The sequence below is a fragment of the Pezoporus wallicus genome, unplaced genomic scaffold, assembly GCF_028554395.1.
Source record: "Pezoporus wallicus isolate ANWC-B61680 ecotype Strahan unplaced genomic scaffold, APGP_CSIRO_Pwel_v1 contig_5104, whole genome shotgun sequence".
NCBI classification, from domain to species: Eukaryota; Metazoa; Chordata; class Aves; order Psittaciformes; family Psittacidae; genus Pezoporus; species Pezoporus wallicus.
In genome coordinates this window covers 1,908,662-1,921,308 of record NW_026637335.1, presented here as the reverse complement: position 1 = coordinate 1,921,308, position 12,647 = coordinate 1,908,662, and the positions used below count along the sequence as shown (strand labels likewise).

Here is a 12,647-nt window from a genome sequence, read left to right as displayed (position 1 = left end):
TGCCCACCTCCAGCTTCATGCACATGTGTCAATCCCATCTCAGAATACTCATCTTTGTAAGTGTGGCCGTGACAAAATATTTCTGACAAGCAGTCCTGACACACACAGAGAGGACCCATTTTTGAGATCCTTACTTATATCACAACAACTCTTTTGGAAACCAGCTTGTTTCCCATATTTCACAGATGGAATAGCAAAGATGGAGAAAGGTAAGCTTGGTCCAAGCAAAGTGAGCCAGCAACTGCCAGAGAAAAGCAATGCTATTATCCCTGACAAGCCCTGAACTGGAGTTCTACGCACCCAGTTGTGCAGAGCAGCAAGTTCTCTGCTCACCCATCTTCCCAGTTATTCACCTGGAGGCTGAGGTGAAGGGAAATTATTTGTCCAAGGTAGCCAAGGGCTTGTTTACCAGGGAAGCAGAGCTAAGGTTTGAGTCAAGAGTCCATGATCCTTGACTGCAACAGCATCCTCGATGCATCGCACACGCCTGAATATTCATGGCAAATCAGTGTTAAGAGCTCAGCCAGGGATCACGATGGTCTACCCAGATGTTTTGCATCCTGGGCTGAACATCCACACAAGGCTGCTGTGAGAGAGCATGATGAAGACAATTAAATGAAACCTCAGCCGACAAAACCTGACAGTGGCCTAATTTGGATAGGCAACATGCCCCAGGCCATGCCTGCAGGGCTGGCAGAGCAAACGCTCCTAAACGGTGGAAAAATCCCTCAATTCTGCTCCCTCGCCCCAGGAGACTCGAAGCCCTGGGAGTATCTCCAAGTGCTCCCTGTGATCCGCCTCACCCAGCCAGGGACGTACGGGGACGGATCGGAGCAGTCTGAAGGGAGCCAGGCGGGCTGTCGCTCAGAGCTGCACAGCACTCCCAGCTAATTGCTTGTGATGAATCGGTGTGCAGGGCTTCACAATGGTGCTGCAGAAATCAATCAATCAACCAACCAGTCCCTCAGGAGCATGGAGATGTGGAGCCCATCTGCATCCTGGGCACCTGCCTGGGACAGGCTTTAGTTAAGGTAAGAAGACAGGTTTTCCTCTGACTTAGGCACTTGGATGATTTTGGTGGTACTGCCTTACATGCTGCAGCCCTTTGGGTCTCATCTATTAGCTCTCCTACCATCTATTCACACATGCCTTATCCTCCCTGTGCCTGCTAACCTTCTGCCTATTTTTAAATGATGCCATTTCCTTTGCCTTGCACAGCATTTTATTTGTTCTTTATAGCACTGGTCTCACACAGGGTAGATGTTGCTTGGAGAGAAATAGATGCTGCTGGCTGTGGAGGAGAGGATGGGCTGGCTCCTACAACCCTTGCTTTGACATTGACTCACTGCAGGCCAAGTGCCCCTCTGTGCCCATAAACAGGGAATGGTAAAATATTCACCTGGCTGCTGGAGAGGTGGGAGGGTGCATTAACCATCTTAGACAAAAAACACCTTTCACCTGGGGGTACCGCAAGTACAGTGGCAGGGGGAAGAGGTGCATTATAAATGCTTGTGTTGCGAGCACATCTGGGGCAGTCAATGCTCATGTGCCTTTGTGCCACTTCTAGTGCATGATGCGGACACCGTGAAGCCCAAGGCAGAAGGGAGGCTTCTCCACTTTCCGAGGTTTAAGTCTTTTGGCTAAATTCAGCCTAACCTCAGTTTACCGATCTGCTCCCTTTGGGGTATGTGTGTAACAGCACTGCTCCCAAGCCAGCGAGGATGAGGACCTGACAAAATGCCCTGGCACTTGCTTTTTTCCCCTCCCAAGAAAGTTGCAAGAGGTGATGGATGCTGCTTCTTTATACTTGGTGATGAAGAGGTGAGGGAAGCTGGGTTCAGCTCCTTCCCACATCCCAGGGAACGGCTGGCTGGAGCAGGAGGCACATGCTCAACACCCAATGCCAAGCACTGCAGTAAGCAGTCATGCACATCCGAGGCTTCCCTTACCTCTATCCTCTTGCCTTGGGTCTGCTTCTGGACTAACCTGAAAGCAGAGTTCATCCTGGACAGCTCAGCAGGTTATCTCCCAGCTCACCCCTCATTACACAGGCTCCACCAGCCCTCCCTGCTTCTGCTCAGCATGGGCTGCTGCTGCCAGCGCTCCCCCATGACCTGGCCCAGATCTGCCCCTTAGCCACTGCACCCACACCACCTCCCTCGCCATGGTCTTTCTGCTCCCCAAGGGACACTGCCTGTCTCCAGTGGTCTGCTCCTCCCTCCAGCCCTGGGTGAGCAGGCAGCTAGCACTGCGGTCCAGCCCCACCTCTCTGCCACCCCTGTAGAAGCATCACCCCACAGTGAAGGAGGAAGCATGCAGCACACAGTGGTGTTTCCAGCCAGGATTGCTCCACTCAGGGTTTTTTTCCTACCATGCACCACACCATCCTGTCTGCATAGACCTGCTGGGCAGGACTGCTCTGCTCCTGCTCGGCAAGCTGCCTAGGAGGCATGGTGCTGACTGACCGGGACATGGCATGTGTCCCACAGGGATGCCAGCAGCACACTTTCCACACCATGGCTCTTCCAGGGTCAGGGAGATGAGCCCTTCTCCTGCCCAGAGCTGTGGGCTCATGGGGGAACTCCCCTGCACCCATCCAGCAACCCCATGAGCTGCTGTGGTTAGTTATGGAACAGTCATCACCCAAGCAGCGCTTCATTGTACAGGGCAAGCCGTGAACTCAGACCCACACTCGTAAAGCCTCTTTCCCCTTGAGCCTTGTTTTGCATTACGGCACTAGCTGGAGGCAGCTTTTTACTAGATTATTAATTATATTTCTATATAAAGCTTTACATGTTTGCCTGCGAGTTGCCGTGTTGTGAAACGTGATGAGGCTTTTGTAACTCTGTCCCAATGGTTCCCTTTGTGCCTCCCTCTCCAGCGAAAAAACGAGGTGATGGATCAGCTTAGAAGCAGTGAACGCAGCACACCACTTCCCAAGAGGAAAACGGCCAGATTTCTCCATGGTGGCAGACCCCAAAAAGCATACCTGGAGCTGGCCCAAGCCAGCTGGCCAGACAAGGAGGAAGAGGAGTTAATGGATCCCACCGGCTCTCACTCAGCAACAAACAACAGCGATTAACTGCGAAGTGTGAGAGACTAATTGGACATTTAACCCAGTGCTGGCACAGAAGGCCTTGTGCTGTAGCTGAAGAGGAAAGAAAGATTCACTCCTCAGCTGCGCACTCTCTAATAAGCCCTTTGCTGTAATCAGATACACCCCAGTTGCACCCCATCTTCCTACAGACAATTCTCCCCATGAGGGATGCTCAGCAGGGGCCAGAACTCTAGTTGGGTGGGTGGAAGAACAGGAGGAGAGAAGAGCTTTACGAAAGTTGACATGAATAAAAACATTCCCCAATCTGGTTTTGTTTGCCTTTTTTGTTAGCTTTTCTCCTGATTTTTTTCTTTTTTTTTTTTTTTTTTTTAATGCTCAGAGAAAAACAGCTTTTGCAAGATTTCAGCTTTCCCCATAGTGCTTGAAACACAAATGTAGCAGCATCCATCATCTCCATGCAAATGAGCAGAAAGTGAACATGACCGGAGCATGCCCATGTGTGCATGGGAGCCAGCCTTGCTCATCCTGAGACCAGCATCACAGACAGCACCACACTGCCTCAGCCAGCCCCAGCTCCCCACGAACTCCACAGGAGATTTGCCTGAGTAAGGCCCTAGAAAGGCATCACAACTGAAACTGCTACACATTCTCTCCCAGATATGTATGTTTAGTGCAGCAGACAGATCACCCTGTGAATGTAAGGCTCTTGGCTGTGCCTAAGTTATCTACAGACTGGTTCTATACCATTGCCCATTATTCAGAGTGAGTCAGTGACTGCAAACACAGGGAATCCACAGAAGCTCTATGGCCATGGTGCCTCTTACCGTAGCAGTCGCACCAAATGCCATATGAATAGCCATGTGAATCTGACAGTCTTGGACTGAATGTTTCCCAAATGCACAGACACTCTCGGGATAACCACTCCAGCTTTCCCACCATAAATAAGCATTCAGGAGCAGTGTCCATGCCCTTTACTGCTGATCAGCATTGACTGCTGAATTTCTATTAGGGCAAATGTCCACAGAGAGCATTTAGCTCATCTCCCCACAGGCTTTTCTGTCCTCATTGGCCACAAAGCATCCTCTTCCACATGCCATCTCCACAGCCCTTCCCTCACTGCTTTCATCCAAAGGTGGACTCTGCCCACTGCATTCGAGCCCTCGCACACACCAGGTAGCAGGACTGCTGCAGTGTCAAAAAGCCCTTCACCATCATCCACATGCTACGTTGAGTCTCGGCCTCAACCTCCCTCACACAGCAAGACCTGCACGTACTCGGTCTCAAATCAAACCATGGGATGGCAGCAGCCTGTACACATGACCAGGTACATCAGGGTTTGGTACCGTTTGCTGTTTAAGGTTTCCAGATGAGCAGACAGGACTGAAAGGCAGAGACTGCCCACAGCTCCTGCACTGGGAAATGCTCCCATGACAGGTTACTCTGACACCTTTACCTCTTCAGAGGGATGTCTGCTCAGGCTCAGGGCACTTCCTCTCTTTGGGAGCCACTGCCCCAGGTGGGTTTCCCTTTGCTGCTGTTCATCATCTCAGTAGCCAGCCCAAAGCACAGTCTGGGACTGATTAAAAAATACCAAGTGGTTTGGGGCAGGGATAAAAACTTGCAGACAACAAAAAGAAGGGCCAGAAGGAGAATCCAGCTGCCCTTGTCCAGATAAGCTGTTCATGCAGCAGGGATCCTCAGCTGCCCCAGGTATGCAGTCATGATTCCTTAATGCTTCACAGACTTCGCGGGTCCATATATCAGCACGCCTTGCCAAGGGAGCTTGGCTAATAAGGGTGATTTATGCAGCGGTCACTAATGGCCGACCTGTGTTTCCATCAATCTCTCCTGGAGGTTTCTGAGGATCGAGGGAGATTACAGCTTTACTGCCATAAATATGGGAAATGGTGCAGTGCCAGCATCACTGTCCCAGGGAGGGGAGAGGAGAGGCAGAGGAGACACATGATGCTGTGCCAGCCAGCAGGTGAGGTGCAGGTGGGAGCAAGGAAGCCATGCACCCGCAGCTGTGATACCTCCACATTGTGCCCAGCTCCACATTGCCAAAGCTTGGACGGGGAAGCAGGACTCATCTTGAGGAGCAGTGCTGAAGAACCTCCAGGGCACCTCTGGCCTCCCACTGCTTTGAGGTGTTGCCACCATACACAACACATATCTTGCTCTGTTTCTAAACTCAGAACCATTCATCTGCTTCACAGTGAGCTGAACCCTCAGGATTGAACAAGAAAGCCTGGGACATCCCTTGTCCACCTCCCGTGGGCTCCCTGCAGCAGCTCTCCCAGCAGAGACATGGCACTATTTAACATCAGTTATTTCTCTGAGGTAGCAACCAGAGTATGGGGGGTTTGCTTTTAAAATAAAACATCCTGAGCCAACATAATTTCTGTGAACTGCAAACAGAAAATGAAGCGTTAACCCAACCACAGCCAAAAAGAGGTGGAAATGGAGATACAGGAGGATAAAAGGGCCCTCAGGAGGGGTCAGCTTGAGTGGAAGAAACAGAGAAGAGAAAAGGAATTTGCTTCTACAGAAACCCCAAAGGGTTGAAAGAATTTGTGAACCAAAGGACCAAAAGAAGGGGCACAACCTGACTGAGTTGGCACATCCCAGGAGGTACAGTGGCTGTGCCACACAGACACTGCCCTGGGTGGTTAGCTGCTTGGGGAGGGCAATAGCAAATTTCCTAGTGAAAGATGCTTAAACAGGAGGAGAAGGCCAGAGCCATCAATGGGGCAGAGCAGGAGGCAGGCAGATCCACAGGAGGCAGAAGGCTCTGGGGACATCTGAGCAATAGCAGCCGCAGTTTTCTCCTTGGCCTGTGATATTTAGTCAGGATATTGGCTCAGAAATGAAACCTGGGGTATTTAGGATTCTCCCAGCTCCTGCCTTTTTCTCTGCACTTAAGGTTGATTCCTCAACTTGTTGCTGTGGAGAGGAAAAAAATGTTGCCCTAGATGGATGGGGATGTGCTCTGCTTGGGGACTGTTGCTCCTCATGGCAATGCTAAATTTGGCCTGATGGATTGGGAGCACATGAGACTCCAGGGACACAGAGCCTTGCTTTCAAGGTGATGCTTCTACCCTTGAACACAACAGTTGCTAGAAATACCCTGCTAGGACAGAGGCTGCGGATTAGGGACCAGATCCCGACCCACGGCATCGTTTGGGGCATCGGCAAGAAATAGTGAGAACAAGCGGGAAGCACACCCACGGGCAGCTGTGACGGATGCGGCGCCTCCATCCGAGCCTCTCTGCTCAGCTGAGCACCACGGTCTCAGGCCATCAGCTGTCCTGGCATGGCGCTCTCTTCTTGGCATCCTCACCCTTCCCATAAAACACATTAAACATTTAGCGGAGAGCTGAAGCTGTCCGCCTCCACGCCAGGCAGGAGTTTCAGCCACTGGGAAGCAATCCCTTCCCTGGCATGGAGAAGGGTGAAATATGTATTGAGGGCAGGAACAGCTCCAAAAGGAAAGACAGAGAGACAACTTTGTTGTCCCAGCCAAATCCCAGCCTGCCAAATTCCGCCTTCTCTAAAATGCTGCCTGCATTTTCAATAAATAACGAAAAATCACAACAAAACCTGATCTCTCCCATCCCTGCTCTTGCAGCGGGCTGCACAGACACCTGCCACATCCACCCCAGCAGCCGCTGCCTGGCATTGTTGGGCGAATTGATCTTTGCGTAGAGCTTGCACATTTATCTGTAAAGCTCATTAAGATCCGGCAAGATGAAAGGCTGTACAGAAATGTAAGATCATTATCGTTATCAAAAGAAACACAGAAAACTGCTGCTATAGAGGCAGATTTGTTTCCATATAGAAAGCTGTTCAAAGTTCTCTGAGAAGCTCTTTAATAAGATGGCTGTTATATGAATAAACTTCAAGAGCTTCTCTCACGCTGGGGAAAACTTCCAAGGACCCCTTTGCCTTTCACGTCTGTTCACAAATTTTCCTTGCAATTTCTGACATATCAAAGATAATTTCAGTACAGGGAAGGGAATCCTGTCTGCCAGACCTCCTGACTCGTACGCTGCTAAAGTGGTAATGCACAACAGTGATGCACAGGGATGCGATGGGATGTGGCTACAGACATCCCTTGGCTCATCTCCAGAGGCAAGAGCGGCTCTCCCTGGGCAAAGGCACCCACCCTTGGGATGGAGCATAGTGCTCACCCATGGGGCAGCAGCAAGCAGCCCCAGCAGCCCTCCAGAGAACAACAGTTTGGGTTTAAATACACCAAATCCAATTCGTAGTGGTCTCTGCAGCAGAAATTCCCCATCCAATAGCCACAGCAGGCATCACCATTAGCCATGGGGGGCAGTTTTGTCCCTTGTGTGGAGCAGGGCCATCCATGGCCAGTGCCAGACAGGCAATACCACAGTCTCACAACTATCACCAGTGCCTCCTGGTCATGATGCCAGAGACCTTTGTGTGTGGAGTCCTGCCTGCTCCAGGGGCTTCCGAAGAGGAGCTTCACTGAAGGATTGCAGTCCCCTACACGCACAGCCTGCAAAGAGGAACTTGTTGTTTTAAAACAGACTCCAGTTCCTGCACTGGGAGGTGGCCGGTGCCAAGCCTCAGGCTTGGACCTGGCGGACAGGAATCTGTATGCGGTGAATCTGTTCCTGCCTGGAGGAAGCAGAAGAGTTAACCATGCTCAAGGCACCATATTTTTTCCAAGAAGAATCAGTTCTTCCCACACAGGGTCATTTCTTTTTTGAAACCAGCCTCCCTTTTATCCACAAGAAAATCTGCTCATAATTATAAACCAAGGAAGAAGAGGTTTCTGGAAATATTCATTTGCAGCTGAGCCATTTTCACCCTGGCACAGGCAGAGTGAGCCTTCCTCACTCCCATCTGTCGCGTTCGCGCCGAGCGCGGCGGCAGCGATGCCAGCCAGGCTCTGCCACCCAGCGTGGCGTGCTCAGGCGGGAGAACGTGACACCGTGGGGGGATAAGGAGGAGGGGGGCCACTGCGAAACTGGGCAGGACTTGGAGCCTGCGTCCTGCCCGAGATGTTCTCCTTACACATGAACAGCTTGGCACCACGAGGGGCAGGGGGAAGGAGGAGGAGGAGCAGTGCAGGCGTTGTCTGAGCTCTGTTAGGGAAGAAACAAAATGGAATAATCTCACGGTGTTGAGTTTGATAGGGTCCACAGGGCCCAGGCCACCTCTGCAGGCAATGTCTGCAGCCATAACAGCAGAGAAACAGAGCACTACATGCTGCTTGGGCCAAACCCTGGGCAGCAAGTGTTCCCTTGCCTATTCTGTACCGTCTCTGATTAGCGAGCCCAGGCAATGGGGTCCTTACTCCTTCTGCAGGGAATGGTCTAGAGCTTCTCCCCTTCGTGTCTCTTCTTCTCCCTTAGCTGCATCCCATTTACATTGCCACGAATAAATCAATCTGCTTCTTGGTGCCTACACCTTCAAATATTTATAGCCTGTTATTATACTTTTCATTCCCTCCCTATCCACACATGCCCTTTCCTTTAAATGTCTCTCTACCGAACTATGTATATTTAGTTCTTTTAATCCCTCCCCATAAATCTACCCTGATCCCCTCTCTGCACTGTATCCATTTATTTCTGTTAATGAGAGGCACAGCAGAGTGCACTGTGGTGGATGGCTTGTCACCCCCCTCCATGGCACGATGCTTGGGGACCACAGCTCAGAAGTGCATTGGATGGCTCAGAGCATCTCCTGGGCACCTGCTCTAATACATGGCTCTGGGCTCCAGCCAGGCTTCTGCTTTCTGCCCTCGCAGGATTTTGCTTTTTCTAATTTCTCTTTTATTTCTTTTATTTTTCCTTCTCCCAACTGCAAATGACAAAATTTTGAGCAGCTCCCAGACAACTCACAACCCCAGAAATAAGCTATTTCTGGTGAGCGAATTTAAACTTCCTTTCTTATTTCCAAATTGCCTGTGAGCAGCTTGCGAGTATCAGGAAGCCAGAAGTCGGGGAAGGTTGCAAGTTTGGGTTTTGGATGTGCATACCACATGGGATCCTTCCTTGGTCTGGCAAGCTCAGAGCCATCAGGAGCAGCAGCCCCATTCCCCAGGCCTCCACACTCAACATCCCCATTTGGCAACCATCCTCCAGCCTCTCCTTGAGCACAGCCGTTGCCGTGGGCATGCCAATATGCTACAGAGCAAGCACCCAGTGCGTGTGAGACCCAGGGGGGAGAAGGCTGGATGCTCTACAGGGTTGGCACTTGCCCTGAAGCACCCCTGTAGCATCACTCCCTACCCTCCCTGGGACTGAGCACTCACAGGCTGGGACAGGGATGGGTGAAGAACCCCACTGCGTGCATGGAAGGAACATGCTGAGCCTGGCAGCTCAGCCATGGCCAGTGCTGCTCATGCAAAGTTTGATTGTTGAACAGGAAAGCAAAGTTCATCTTTAAACAGAGAATAAAAGGGGGAAGAAAGAGACTGCTGAGGGAAGCATGTTTGCTAGTGCCAGGCAGGCCACAGGCAGAGCTGAAAAATCTACTCGAGTTTATAATTTGCTGTAATGAAGCTGCTTTAGGCAACAAAGCCCCAGTGGTCACAGCTGATAGAGCTGGTGACGGGCCAGTGACACAGAGCACTGGCATTACAGCCTGCCTATCGAGTCCTGTCCTCTGCCCCTATAACCCATGAGATATCCTAGCAGCAGCTCATCCTCTCTCTGCCCCCCCAGCCAACCCTTGAAGCTCCTCCATCACGATGGGAAGAGCATCAGTCCCAGGAAGAGCTCTCTTCCAAAATCATTAATTTTCTGCAAAGGAAATGTCCTCAGCCCACCTGCAGGTCCTGACCTCCTGCTGTCCTTGCAGAAAGGACACAAGCTGTGCTGGGTTTGGCTTGGATAGTTAATGTTCTTCATACTGGCTAGTATGGGGTGATGTTTTGGATTTGTGCTGGGAGCAGTGTTGACCACACAGGGATGTTTGTTATTGCTGAGCAGTTCTTACACAGTGTCAAGGCCTTTTCTGCCTCTCACCCCACCAGTGAGTAGGCTGGGGGTACACAAGATGTTGGGAAGGGACACAGATGGGACAGCTGACCCCAACTGACCAAAGGGATATTCTATACCAGATGGCATCATGCTCAGCATATAAAGCTGGGGAAGGAGGGAAGAAGGACATTTGAGTGACAACACTTGTCTTCACAAGTCACTGTTACGTGTGATGGACCCCTGTTTTCTTGGGGATGGCTGAACACCTGCCTGCAATGGGAAGTGGTGAATGAATTCCTTGGTTTGCCTTGCTTGCATGCACAGCTTTTGCTTTACCTATTAAACTGTCTTTATCACAGCCCGTGAGATTTCTCACTTTTACCCTCTGATTCTGTCAGTAGCTGGCTTATTTGTCTGACACAAGCCTTCAGCCCCTTAGCTTCTGAGCCACCTTCTCTTCCCATCCAGTACTTGGCCACTTCTCCATTTCTCACCCAGCAGGTTCTGCTTTGTATGGCTGAGCAAAACCCTGCTCAGCTGGAAGTCTTTAAGAGATTAACACAACTTCAATCCCATTATGGTAGTTTCTGTGATCCTCTGCAAATTCTAGGGCTCACAGCCATGCAAGCAGAGCCCACTGAAGAAAAAGATGGACTTTTTCTTCACCTTCAAGGTGATGCCTGTGCTGAAGAATAAGCACCACATTTCTGTCCTTGGCTGCTGCCATGGTGAATTGGGATCTCCTAAGCTATGTCCCAGTCCCAATTGTGTGAGATGGGCCTGTGTTCTCAAGCAATGGGTACACCTCTATGAGGACCGGAGCTGCTCCCCAGGTTCCTGACCTCTGAACAATGGGGGCTGTAATTATCCTTTGGCCCTCGCATAAATTGCTCATTTGACTTTGAGCACCAAGTGCTGACTCGCTGGCTCAGTTTGGAATCGGGGCTTAAATCAAAGAGTTTCCCTTAAGGGATGTGGGGGAGAAGGAGACAATTAGATTTGAGCCCTGAAGTTTTACAAGTCTAATAAATTTCCTGGTAGCCTCCAGCTGCTGTACAAGAGACCCTGGTGAATGAAAGCAAGCATTTCTCAAGACAGGAAGCCATCCAGGCACAACACAGGTCTGTCTGCGGGGGCACTGACTCATCTGACCTCCCCTCCTCCTGCTGCTGCTGGCAGCTCTGCATCTGGGCTGAGTGGTGGGATGGCGAAATTGCATCCCTTGTGCCATACTGGGGCAGAACATCGGCAGGACAGTGCACGGCCCTGGTCCTCCTGCATCCCACTCCTCCCTCTGCCCATCAGAGATGGGCTCAGGGCTGGTCACTCCTTGGTTTGCCTGTTCATGGTGGCCTCAGGGCTGGTTGATGGCTGAAGGGAAGAGAAAGGTCAGAAGAGAAGGGAAGGGAAGAGAAAGGTCAATGTGGATGGAAGCAGCTGGCTGCTCACTGCTAGAGACAGTGAGGGAAGAGCATCATAATTGTGCTCCATGCAGTGCCGCCAGAAAGGGGGTGATGGCACCAAAGCAGCAAGCACCTGGAGAGGACAGGGCAGAGCAGCCCTGGGAGAGGAAGTTTTCCCCATGAAGCTGATTCACCCCAAGCTCCAACATCCCTTGAAAGGCACGGCCTTACCTGCGGCTGCTCACTACCCTGCCAGAGCTGCTGCTCTTCTCACCAGGGCCCTAAACATGTCCTACCTTCACTTCAGCAATGCTAATGGAGAAGAGGATGAAGAAGGAAGCTCCTTTCTCCAGGAAACCCAGCTTCCTGAAGGCAACCTTCTGTTGCTGCTGCCAAGCCTTGTGCTCCAGCTGGGCTGGGGAGGGTTTAAATCTCCTCCCAGGGCAGGTGAGGTGGGAGCGGTTGAGTGGGTTGTTGTTGTGGGGATGCTGCAGGCTGTTCCTGAGGGGACCATATACTCCAGCACAACGACCTGCGTGGGCTTGCTTGGGGCTGCATGGTAGGATGTCCGGGGTCCCCCGGGGTGCTGTGTCCCATGTCCTCACCTGTGAGAGTGCAGGAGGGGCTGGGGCAGACACACATAGCCCAGCAAGGAAAGGTCTGGCTCCAGCAAGCCCTGATTCCTTTGCTGGGTGAGAAGGGCAGAGTCATACAGAAAGGTAAAAACGAAGGTGATCCTGTGGCTCTGTAGATCACTTCTGTGCCGCCTTGCCACAGATATGGTGACATCGGCTGTCCCCTCTCCTGGCATGGCTGGATGTGGTGGTCCTGGTGCCAGCACCTCTCTGGAGAGGAGCAGAAACACTGCTCTCAGCTGTGTGCACTGGATTAAAACCCACCTTTGCTGCTCAAAGCAAAGCTCTTCTGCTTCATCATCCCCCCCCCCCCCCCCTTTCTGACTGCCTGTAGTGTTTGTTTAACATAATATAGTTATAAACTACATATTCCTCTGACATGATGTAAAATATGTTTTATGCTCCCATTTTCCCCCTGTCTTCCCCCTAAACCTTTTTCTTTTCCAATTTGAGCTGGATGCAGTGTGCTGGGGATTAGCAGAGACTTATTTAAGCAGCCAGTCAACTCTAAACCATTGCTCATAAAACCTGGAGGTCTCTGCAAGTCTTCTGCACTTGTCACCGGTGACCATAAATCTCCATTTCATGGGGG

At 51.2% G+C, this 12,647-nt stretch overlaps 1 long non-coding RNA gene across 1 annotated transcript; it reads right to left on the bottom strand.

Moving 5' to 3' along the window:
* Positions 1–6,910: 6,910 nt before the first annotated feature.
* LOC130596788 (uncharacterized) lies at positions 6,911–11,794 on the bottom strand. The gene is made up of 2 exons (XR_008971612.1): positions 11,717–11,794; positions 6,911–7,705 (listed from the first exon to the last, which is right to left on the bottom strand). It is a non-coding gene; the product is annotated as an uncharacterized LOC130596788 (long non-coding RNA).
* Between the last annotated feature and the right edge of the window lie 853 nt (positions 11,795–12,647).